Genomic DNA, 13,318 nt, shown 5'->3' with positions numbered 1-13,318 from the left:
ACCAACAATTCCCCACTCATTTTAATATTACATAAGAGAGTCTATCAGCTGAAGGAAGACTACTATGCATAATGAAGGTGTGCTTTACATTGAACCTCCACTTAGTGAAACAATAACTTTTACTCCAAAGTCGTAGTGGTCGATCAGACTTGAACTATGACTGCTTAAGGGAAATAAAATATCACTGCTCACACATAATAATCAAGGTGTTGACATGAACTTTAAAGCTAGCACGTTATGGCCATGTGCTATCCCGGTTTCATGAGTGCATTTGAGAATAAGCCCAATTCTCATTTGAGAATAAGCCCAATCATTGCCTTGTTGAAAACATCACTTAATTCGGGATCCGTCTTTTGATATTCAAATAAATTTACACCATGTATCCTCTCAAATGAAAATCCTCCTTCAAGAACTGTATCCTTTAATCCAAACCTGTGATTTTAATTTAAATTAGATTGAAATGAGTGAGAGATGATCTAAAGCTAATTTAATTTGCTTTTGAACTTTGCAAATAATGGGCTAAATTTATCAATTAGTAATTTATCGTTATAAGTCCACTTTGGTAATAACAGGTACAAATAATAAAATTAGTTTATAAAAATATATTTCAACAAATTTGTTTAAGTTGAGAGTGCTAATGATCATCCCTTGCTCATTTTTTGTCAAGCTTTAGTTTGTTTTTTTTTTCTTTTTAAAGGACTGTTGGTTATAAGGAAGAAAGTGAGAGGAGAGATACTCTTAGCAAAATAGGTAGATGAAAGGTATATTTAGATTTTCTGAAATAGTCTAGGGCCGTTTATGGTCCTTATTTAAATATTTTATAAGGGTAGTTTTAAATATGCACAATAAAGTAATTAGTTTGTTATAAATATAGTCAAATTTTATTTACATAAAAAATAACCAATAATTTAGAAAGTACACATTGACTATACAATATAGTTTATCTATACATGAAATATACACACTGAATATACATTATGATACACTCAAAAAATTTAATATAGCTTAACTATACATGAAATGTACACAAACTATACATGAAGTATATACTAATTATTCAATCTCGATCAATTCAAAATCACCTCTAAACAGTTCCATATTTTAGATATGAAATCCTCTCATTATTCTAAATCTTTCAATATATAATTCGCTTGAAACAATTCACATTTTCGATATGTTGAATTTTAAAGGATAAGCAACAAAGAAAGAGGGAATAGAGGAAGAAGAAGAAGGGAGCAAAGGAAGAAGAATTAGAAAAGACAGGAAGTCAGTCATGTCTAGTCGATCATATTTTGTGAAGAAAATGAGTATGAATGGCCATTTTTAGAAATAAGTAACTTTTTTTTTCTTAAAATAGTCTATTTTTGTGTTAAGAAACTAATTTAACCTTATTTTATAACCTATATATTATTTAAATTACATCATATACAATAAATGCAATGAACATGATATATTATAGAAAAAACTACATAAATGAACCATAAAATTCAAAATAATTACATATTCATACACCAATCTAAATTATTTAAGAAATACTCATCCTCTCAAAAATAATTACATTTCATACCCCTATTCATTAAGGTTGATAATTTCCGCTTAACTGATACTAAATTAGTATCATATACTGTATTGGTATCATTAAGACTAATAATTTTGCTTAACTGATACTAAATCAGTATATATATTCTGTATTTGTATCATTAAGGTTTCTTGTTCAGAAATTACTCATTAGTCAATGATACTATAAGAGTATATGTATATTGTTGTGGTAGCATTAAAGTTTCTTATTCAGAAATCACTCATTAGAGTATATGTATATTGCGTAGAGTCTGTTAAATATTATGTGTTCTTACTCAAAACGTTTTAATATCCAACGCTTTAGGGACTAAAATAACACATTTTAATTAATTGAAGGTCAGGTTGTGCTAATGCCTAATTATATATATATATATATTGTTGGGCATTTGAACTGGGCAGACTCACTAAAAAGAATAATGATTGACATAATTATTTTACCATACTATTTCTAAACTTGGCGCACATTATTAGTTTTGTCTCCGGACTATTAACAACCTTAAAAACACCATTCTACTTGACTAACTAAATTTAGATACACCCCCGATCAACAACGTGACATAGGAAGTGTTCTCAAACTTTTGTAGGAGCATGTGACTCCTAATAAAAAAACGAGAGAAATGTTGAAAACACCCCAAAATTTAGCGAGAATTTAGGCTTGTATTTCACTCATGTTGCAAGATCCGGGCTGTATTTAAGTTCAGTTAGAAAAGTAAATGGGTGTTTTTATGACTATCAAAAATTCAGAAATAAAACTAATAATTTGCACCAAATTTAAAGGTGTTTTCAATACTTCTCTCTCGAATAAATATACAATAAGGTGTAAGAGAGAACAATTACCCGGTGTTAATGAATACTTTATGTTGAAGCAAAGCCAAGAGAGAGTCTGACATTATTATTATTAATGGAGCAAGTGAGCAAAGAATAAGTAGCCAACACATAAAGCATTTTGTCTAACATATTGGCTGCATCAATAGGGTTATTGCAAGCCATTTTAGAAACAATTTGAGAAGAAGAAAGTTGAGTATCATTAGCTTTGGCCAAGATCTCAAATACATCCAATTCAATTGTTGAATTCAACACAAAGGGAAGTACTGATGATGACAATAATCGCATTGCATATGTAAAATTCCCCTCTTTTTCTGAGCCAATACTAAATGGTAATTGATTGTTTGCCATGCCTTAAATCAATTAGCTTAACACTTTCTCAATATAATTTCCTCTTAATTAGTGCTCTTTCAACCCTCACACTCATAAGTCATATATAAGTACAAATAATATTTGGTATCACTAACTAGGGTCACGGTACGGGCCCAACATGAGTGTTTTGGTAGTGGATTGACTTATTTGAGGCGTTTCAAAGCCGAAATAGATTTGAATAATTTTGTAGTATTTGATAAAATAAAAAAATTGTTTTTAAGTATATATATTTTAAGAGAGAAAATAGTCGAATATTTTCTTAATTTATTACTGAATTTCAATTACACACTTAATCTTAATGAAAATCATATTATAACCTCTTTAACTATTTTAAAACAGAGTCATTTTCTCCTTAAATGCTGAGGTGGCAAAGAAAATACAATTCACTCTTTTTAGAGAGAGAGAGAGAGAGGGACAAAATATAATTAAAACTTTAATTTTATAAATATTTCTTTTATTTCATGTTAATTTTTTCTATTTTTTTTATGATAAAAAAATGTTTCCTTTATTTATTTATTTACCTTTTACTCTTCTTTCTTTCTCTTCAAGCTTTTTCTCTTGAACAAATCGAGCGACACTAGTGGCGGTTGTTATCATCAGGTCCCCGCCCTCATTGGCTCTCTACCACTAAGTAAATTCTCATTTTAAAATCATATATGTGTCTCCAATTTGAAAATTTATTGGTGGCTCAAAATCAAAATTTTAAAGTCAAGAGGATAAAATTTTATTGTCGTTAATAGAGAAGAGTTCGTTGGGTAATAGACACAATTAAGGGAGAATAATTCATTAATGAAATCATTGTGTACCAGACTCATTAGTGGAGAGGGCTTGTGTACCAGACTCATTAGTGGAGAGGGCCTATTTATTTAAAATGTTGCAAGCATTAGTCAGATTTCTCATGTTAACATTGTTAAATCGAAATCAACACTAATTCCTATGCTATTCCAATACCATTATCAGACAAGCTGTTGGTACCATTTACTAGCAATTCTCCGAAAAATCGTTCTATGGTTTATACTATAATAGTGGAAGAACAAGCAGTTCCAACACAAAGTTTTTCGTTCGCCTCTAATTTCTATAGAGAATATTGAGATTCCAATGGTGCTTAGAAATTCGACGAAGGTAGAAAATGATGTGGTAGCCATGATGGTATCCTCATCTTCTATCTACAAAAGCTTCATCAATGACACCGAAAAAGAGGAATGGAAAAGGAAAGAGAAAAAGGAAATATAAAAGGAAAAGAATAAAGAAAAATAATTAATCTTTGTATATATATATATATAAAGATAATATTATGTGACAGGGAGAGTGCAGATCATTTACTAGGATTTTTCAAGGGGCATATATTTCACTTTTCAAAGGTTTATGGGTGGGAGGGGGGATAAAGCTTCATGAAGCACAAGTGTGTAGTTGAGTGAGAATTCGATAAATAGATAAGGGGGAGGGTGGGGGGGTTGGTAGAACCTCCATGAAGCATAAGTGTGTAGTTGAGTGAAAATTCGATAATGATAAGGAGAGGGGGGGGGGGATAGAACCTCCATGAAGCATAAGTATGTAGTTGAGTGGATTATAAAAAAAATGGAGAGAGGTAAATAAAAATAAATATATGTCCCTCAGGGGCGGCTCAAACCCGATGGTGGCCTAAGGCCAACTCAAACTAGAGGCCTTAAAAAAACTTATAAATATTTTTATTTTAAATCTATTTTTCTATTTTTTTTAGATGCATAGTTGTTAATAATTTTTGTGTAGTCAATCTCTTCTAGTAATTCTTTTTCAATCGATAATATAGCCAAACCACTTAATCTTTCTTGAGACATTGTTGATCTTAAATAAGATTTTATTATTTTTAATTTTTAAAAACTTCTTTCAGTTGAGACGACTGTTACGGGAATTGTTAACATTATTTGATAAGCAATGTAAGCATTTGGAAAAGAATAAAGTCTTTTTATTTGATTGAGTATCTCAATTAGAGTATTGTCTTCTACTTTTATGATTTTCCTTAACACTTTTAATTCAAAAAAATAAGTCTAAACCGTCAATATCGGAGTGAGTATTATGTTTTAAGGAACATTCAAGATTAAGACAATATTTTTTTAAATTCTCATCATCGAATGATCTCAATTTCTTCCCACTAAATAGAAAACCAAAAATATTTTCATATACTTCAAATTGTTCAAATCTATTTTGAAGTGAAAAGATGGCTTGGTCTACTATGTATAAGAAGTAATCAACTCTAAATGATTCGTGCTGCTGCAATATATTTTTTCTCCAAAAATTTTAAAAATATAAATTATCAATAGAACAAGTAAATTCTTAAGCTTTGAATAAGAGAGATGTAAAATTAGAATTTAGAGAAGAGAAGTGAGAATAAATAGAAGAGAGGAAGGGAGGAGGATAAAATATATAAAAATAAAATTAGAAGAAAAAAAACTTGTACATTAAGAAAAAAGTACACAACTTTTTATTGGAAAGTGAAAAAGTCATAGTCATAACTCATATATATTACTTCAGCCGTCTGCATTTTTTTCCCAACCGTTTCCTTTTTTTTTCCAGCCGTTTGCATTTATTATTGTCTTCATTCTATTTTTTTAAAAAATTTAATCTTACGTAATTAACTAAAAAATGAGGCCCCCTAAAATTGGGGGCCTAAGGCCAAGGATTTTTCCTTAAGCCTAACCAGCCGCCCCTAATGTCCCTATACGTAAGCCATGTATGACATGTTGCAGATTTTATAATCTTATTTATAATCTATAATCTTCGTAATTGCTACTGCATTATTACTAGCCATTTCTTTCTTCTTCCTTTTTTTTAGTTTTCCATCCGGTGTCCAGAACCTATATTGGAGATCCGACTAAATATGGATCGCGCACTACAGGGTCTATTCAGGGGTGGTGCTCTCAACAAGAGTTTTTCCATACAAAGGGCTTGAATCCGAGACCTCTAGTTAAGAATGAAATACTCTCACCAATGCACCATAATCCATGTTGTTTACTACTAGCCATTTCGTCAAGCAATATGCATTGCTTATAAATTGAGTAATTTCCCTAGATAGTCACCCATGTTTGGGAAATTACCTAGGAATATCACTTATGTTTGCTTTAGGACTACAATATCACCCAACTTTACTTATTTTCCTCAAAATATACTTGACACAATAAATACATTATTTTTTTTCTATAGGATGCCATGTCACATTATTCCTTTTTTTATTATTATTAACAATTTTTTAAAAAAAATTTAGACAATCCATATATTATACCCAATAAAAAAAATTTACATAAGAATCTCTAATATGAGCTCCTCCGATTCTTCAAGAAAATATGTGGCTTTCTCCGGTTCTTCAAGGAATAAATTAATGAATTTGCATAAGGAACTGTCTCCTAAGCAGTTGTATACCTTTGATGACCAAATAAATCTCCACGAGGTTAAATTCAAGTTTTCTTCTGATTCTTTTATTTTTGAAGTGTAAATTGTGAAATAATTTGAATACTTAACATGATATTGGAGTAATTTTCTTAAAATTTAGGAGTTTTTTGCTTGTTTGTTTTTGAATCGGATATTTCTATCGTTTGAATCTGCCTAAGCTTTGAACAAATGTTTATAGTTTGTGTAAGATTTTTTTTTTACCATGAACAAGAAACCTTTGATTTTTACCGTGAACAAGCAACGGATGTTTATAGTTTGTGTAAAAATCAATGTTCCTAATATCTAGTTTATCTCTAAATATCCAACTAAATTTATTGTTTCTTCCTCAGCTTCAAGTAACTAGTTTAATTTTTTCCTCGATAGCAAGACTAATTTTTTGTATGGATATAACGGCAAATACTCGTAAAATGAAACATAGGATAAAGATTTTCGCTATAAAATTGAAGTAACTAGATTTTCATAGAGAATGGATTAATGCTCTCTTATAGATACATTAAACAAGCTGTCAATTTAAAAGAAATTAAAAAAATACTATTAAATAAATTAAAAAATGTGACATGACATCCTAGTAGGAGAGAGATAATGTATTTTTTGTGTCAAGTATATTTTGAGGAAAATAGGCAAAGTTGGGTGATATTGTAGTCTTAAAACAAACATAAGTGATATTTCTAGGTAATTTCCCAAACATGGGTGATTATCTAGGGAAATTACTCTACTTTTTAGATTAGATTAAGCTAGTAAAGGGGGAAAAAAATTGGGTTTTCAAAGGACAAACATAGATAAGTTTGTGGGGTAGGGGGTAGGGGGTACAATGTTGATTATGTAACTGATTTTCAGGGGGCCAGGTGGTTTTTTCTCTGTATTAAATGAGGGGAAATTGTGTTGGGTATTTTTGAAAGGGAAAGGCTTCGTAATCGAATTTTGAGAAAAGGCTTAATTATGTCATCCGTTCAAAGTTTGATTCATCTATGTTATTTTAGTTAACAGATAATGGCATGGATAAGTCTTTTCTCAAACGAAAAATGGCATAAATGAGTCAACTTTTAACGAATAACGTATTTGAGTCTTTTTTCAAAGTTCATTACAGAAATACGCACATTTGTTTCACTTATTTCCATTATCCCTTATTACTTTTAAAAATCTCCAAAATCTCTTATTTCTTTAAGGGAAAATTACGCGGTTAAGCAAACTTATACTACTTAATTACTCATCATAGCTATAGTTTAGTATAATTACCACTCACGACTAACATTATACATTAATTACGCGGGTTGACTTCGAGTTTGTATAATTAGCCACATTTGTATATGTATAATTCGCCAGAATATACAAATACATATGTATAATATACAATTATCTAACTTATATACATATACAATTCACCTTCTCCCACTCTCTTCCCTCTCCCAATCTCTCTTGCCATATATACAAATGCATATGTATAATATACAATTATCTAACCTATATACATATACAATTCACATTTCTCCTACTCTTTACCCCCTCTCTCTCGCCTCTCTCCTATCTCTCCCAGTCTCGCTCGCCTCTCTCCTCCCTATAACATGTAGCTTCAAATTGTAATTATCAAACTATAGCTATGGAGAGTAATTGGGCTATTTTTGAGTGGCTATATGTGAAAGTTCCTCTTTCTTTAATGTATCTGAGCTGTATATTAATGTATTCGAGCCAGTATTTAATATATTTGAGCTACATATTATGTATCCGAGCTAGTTTTTAATGTATTTGACCTACTTATTAATGTATCTAAGCCGGTATTAATATATCCGAGCTACATATTATGTATCCGGGCTAGTTTTTAATGTATCTGAGCTACATATTAATGTATCCGAGCTTCAATTATTGTAGCTTGTTTTTTTAAATTTTAAGGGAATGTAATTAGAAACTTATTAGGGATAGATTGTAATTTCATATTAAAACTATGAGATTTATGTAATTTACGCATATTTGAGTTTTTTCCCTTTTTGAAAAGTGAAGTTGTGAGTAGTACTACAAACTACAAGTGATCAACTCAAATAAGTAAATCTTCTCTTAAATATCCTTATTTAAAGTTCAGTAGTTTGTCTAATTTGAATTCATATTGTTAAAGAATTAAATTGCTTTTTAAAAAAAAATTACTTCCAACTTGAAAATTTTGAATTTCGCCTCAAATTTGAATCTCTAGTTAAAGATAAGAATGAAAGGATCTTGAATTTGCAATGGTGGACTCATTATGAAATTAAAGCACTCTCTGTCAAGAAATTCTCTATTCTAATTTGAAAGTTCTAGGTCCATGGCTCCGTGTTTGAATGCAAACATCAAATTAAGAATAAAAGGATCTGGAATTTGCCACAAGTAGACTCATTATGCGGTTAAAGTGCTTCCTACGATCCTACCAAGAAATTCTTTGTTTCAGCTTGAATTCAAACCTCTAATTAAAAATAACAAGATTTCGAATTTGCAACATGTAAACTCATTATGAGGTTAAAATGCTTTCTATGAATTAGAAAGTCTCCAACTCTGGCTCAAAAGTTCTTAGTTTCTTCTTGGATCCGGTCTAGGTGAACTGGAAGTGCATAAGTAGTAGCTAAAGTTGTTGAGTTTGACTTCTATTACAAGAAGAAAGCATTTTCAAGAAAGGAAAAAAAATAATCTACGGAACCCGTGCTTATTGTTAAAGTGACCCCTATCAAGAGATTCTCCATTCATACTCAAATTGAAACGTCTAAGTAAGAATGCAAGGATCTCATATCCGCAATGAGTAGATTCATTATATATGGAATGCAAGTGGTTCCTACTAAAATATTTTTCTTTTAACTCAAAAGTTCTTAGTTACGTCTCAAATTCAAACCTCTAGTTATTAAGAATCGAAAAAAATTCAATCATCCGGGTAATTAATAAAAATAACAAAATTCAAGTTAGTGTCACTAGAAATGAATAATTCATCGGTCAATGAAACTGTTTAGGTATACAGTAACTGTTAGTCTGTTTCCTTAGCTGGTTATACAATTTTTGTTTTTTGTTTTTCCATTTAGGACAAGGACATTTAGTTTCAATTAGGTATAATTGAAGAGGAATTTTGGAGTAGTGGTAAAATTATTTTGTAATTTATAAGTTACGAGTATGAGTCGTGAAAGCTACACTATTGTGTTTATATTAGGATAGGATGGTAGGTTCTCTACTTTACATCTCTTAGAGTGCGGTCATTCCTCACACTCTACATGAATGTAAGGTATTTTGTGCACCAGGCTGCCATTACTCGTATAATACTTAAATTTACTATATAAATTCAACATCATTATTATAATCATTGCACTTCATCCGTTTCATATTATTTGATCATCTTACTAAAAATAGTTGTTTCATATTAGTTGTCCACTTTACTAAATCAAGAAAGCATTATTAATTACCTATATTGCTCTTGCAATTACTTCTTTTTGGAAGTGTTCGCATTTGTTTGTAAAATTCTCAAGAAGTTTTTTAAGGGGTAAATTAGTAAACATTATTTTTGTGTGATGAGTTTGAGTCATGACCTATAAATATAAAATATTTTCTTGTCTTAAATTTTGTGTCTAATCAAATATGTTCACGTAAAATGAAATGAAGGAGTAAAGTAAAGTACTCCCTCTATTCTTATTTAGTTGTCACAATTTTAGGTTTCATGCCTAGGTAAGTTATCATTGTATCCTTATTTAGTGTTCTCTTAAAATCAAATTTTCAATAAATGAACATGAATTGATTTATTTTGATTAATTAATTTGATCAATGAACATGAATAGGTTACTTTTTCCTATATTTGTTAAGAGCATGTTTGGCACTGCTGCTAAAATAACTTTTTTGTAGAAGCAATTTTCTAAAATGGTTTTTTAGAAAAGTGTTTCGAAAAATGCAATTTGTGTTTGGTTAATTCATTTGAAAAATGTTTTTGATAAGCAGATTGTGTTGACTAGTCATTTAAAAAAATACTTTTAGGAGTCAAATTACGAAAAAAAATAAGTATCAACGCACTTTTAATATTAAGATTATTTTAATGAGAGAAAATTATTTTAAATATCTATTATAAAGTCTGGAATTAATATTTCACTTCTATTAATCAATATGTACATATTTAAATTTTGAATAAATATGATATATAGAGAAATAAAAAATAAATTAAATATTCATATAATATTAACATAATAATTTGAATATAATAAAAATATCAACCAAAATAAATTTCAAAAATCATTCCACAAATTAAAAATGGGAAAAAGGACAAATATACCCCCGAACTATCATAAATGGTATGCAAATACCCTCCATCATACTTTTGGGACATTGGTACCCCTGCCGTCCAAAAACTAGAGCATATATACCATTTATACTAACGAACATACACGTGTCATAATCTTATCCACCGATACGACATTTATCGACGGATAAGATTGCGCCACGTGTCCCTATTTAGTCTTCCGTTAGAGTGAAGGGCATATATGCTCTAGTTTTTAGACGGCAAGGGCACCAATGTCCCAAAAGTATGACGGAGGGTATCTACATACCATTTACGATAGTTCGGGGTTAAAAATTACTACATATGAAAATTTACCAAAATAAATAAATAAATATAAGGAATATATTGGTAAATATGTATATGGCAAGGATAGTTTGGTCTTGAAAAAAATAATTCTTGTTTTTGTTTCTGCTTTTTTTAGGAAACAGAAATTTTTAGCTTTTCCCAACAACAGAAAAATTGATTCTACCTCCAATTAAAAGCCATTTTATATGTTAGCCAAACACATTAATTTTTCTAAGAAAGAGTTTTTCGTCAAAATAAGTGTCTTTGGCCTTCCAACATCAATGTCAAACAGGCTCTAAATTCATACTTTCAAGGTTCATAAGTCTTGAAGGTAAAATAGAAAGAATAATGTTATTTATGCATTAATTTTGTGAAATGTCCAGTATTAAAGAATATTTCTTTTTAATAAGGACGATATGTAAATAGGAACAGGGAAAGTATGTTATAACAGTATAAATAGGAACGGGACGTTTGGTTTGAATACAAGTTATGTTGGGATTAGTTATACTGGTATAAGTTATGTTGGAATTAGTTATGCTGGGATTAGTTTTTATTGTGTGTTTGGTTTGTCATATTCAAACTTATATTCATTGGATAATTTTTAAGAATAAGTTGTTTGTTTACAAAAATATCCCCCATCTTATTCAGTTTTTTTTTCTATGCAAACTTTAGTTATTCATTCTTAAAAATAAATTTTTCATCTTATTTAGCTTAATATTTTTTGTGTGCATTTCCATGATTGTGTCATGTGTTTTTAAAATAAAACTTTAATCTTATTTAACTTAAAAATAAATCTTTCATCTTATTTAGCTTAAATATTTTGTGTGTGCATTTCAATGATTGTGCCGTGTGTTTTTTAAATTAAACTTTCATCTTATTTAACTTTAAAATAAAATTTTCATCTTATTTAGATTAAAAATAAAACTTTCATCTTATTTAGTTTAAAAATAAAACTTCCATCTTATTTAGCTTAAAAATAAAACTTCTATTTTAAGTTTGTTAAAGTAAGAGAAATTTTATTATTAAAGTCATCTATATTTTAATTGATATATAAAATATAATTTTTAAGTGAGTAATAAACTATTTAATTAAAAATATGTAATTTAGTAATGGAGTGAACATTTTAAGAGAAATCAAAATATAAATAAACATAAGAATTAGACAAATAAATTCAACTTATAATACATTCATAAATAAAAATTGTTTTTATAAAATGTTATTTTTTAATAGAAAATTATATTATCATAGAAACAACGAATAATTAAGGTTGTGAATGTTATTTAAAATGTTGTTAAAATTAATATTCATGGATATAAAAGTGGTGTATAGAAGGGAGTTTAAGGAGGATATTTTTGTTATTTTACATACTTTATCCTATGATAAGTTATTCTGAGATTACTATTCCACCCCCAGTGACAGTGAGGGATAACTTATCCCCGGACCAATTGTTAATCCTGAAATAAGTTATCCAGCCTTTGCAACCAAACAACAAATTAAAGGTCACTCAAAAGTTATCATGTGATTCACTCTTCTTATCCATCTCATCAAACGACATAGTATTAAATTCAATATTTCCAACGGGTAGGGGTTGGGTTAGGTGCTTGTCTTGGGTGGGGCGAAACAACATCCAGTGGCACTTTTTAGTTTCGTTTTTTGAAAAATAGTCATTGTTTTCGAGTTTTAAATTCATAAATTTAACTTTAAAATGATATTCTAAGTTTCATTTATGAGTTTTAGAACGATTGAAGATTATATTTTAAGCACTTTTTAGTTTCGTTTTTTGAAAAATAGTCATTGTTTTCGAGTTTTAAATTCATAAATTTAACTTTAAAATGATATTCTAAGTTTCATTTATGAGTTTTAGAACGATTGAAGATTATATTTTAAGCACTTTTTAGTTTCGTTTTTTGAAAAATAGTCATTGTTTTCGAGTTTTAAATTCATAAATTTAACTTTAAAATGATATTCTAAGTTTCATTTATGAGTTTTAGAACGATTGAAGATTATATTTTAAATTACAAAAGCTGGAAAATGATTATTTATGACCAGACTTGACTAATCCAAATTTATGTTAAAAAACCACACTTTAAAAGGTAAAAAGTGTTTCTTACCAAAAACGACTTTATTTTCATCTGAGATTCACTTGTGAACTTTAAAACTTCAAGAGATTATTTTTCAATTACATAACTGAAAAACGATTATTTGTGATTTTTTTTACTAGTTTAAATTTATGTAGAAACACCACTTTAAAAGATAAAATGCTTTTATCAAGATTAACTTTATTTTTCCTCTAGACCATTGATTAAAAATAAATAATTACTTGTCACTGTGCGTTTGATTACAAACATTTTGTACATTTATGATTGAATGCACACATTTGAATTCGAAGGTGAATTGAATTATCTCACAATGTGCATAATGGACCTACAAATTAGGAAAAAAAAGGTTTGTGGGACACACAATAATGTGAAAATGTCTCTAATAATAGTAGGGGCCTCTCACCCCCCCCCCCCCCCCCCCCCCCACACAAAAAAAAAAACCAAGAAAAAAAATTTAATTTTATTA

Source organism: Solanum tuberosum, unplaced genomic scaffold (genome assembly GCF_000226075.1).
Source record: "Solanum tuberosum cultivar DM 1-3 516 R44 unplaced genomic scaffold, SolTub_3.0 scf00118, whole genome shotgun sequence".
NCBI lineage: Eukaryota > Viridiplantae > Streptophyta > Magnoliopsida > Solanales > Solanaceae > Solanum > Solanum tuberosum.
The sequence above is the reverse complement of the archived record's forward strand: the minus strand, read 5'-3'. Positions refer to the sequence as shown.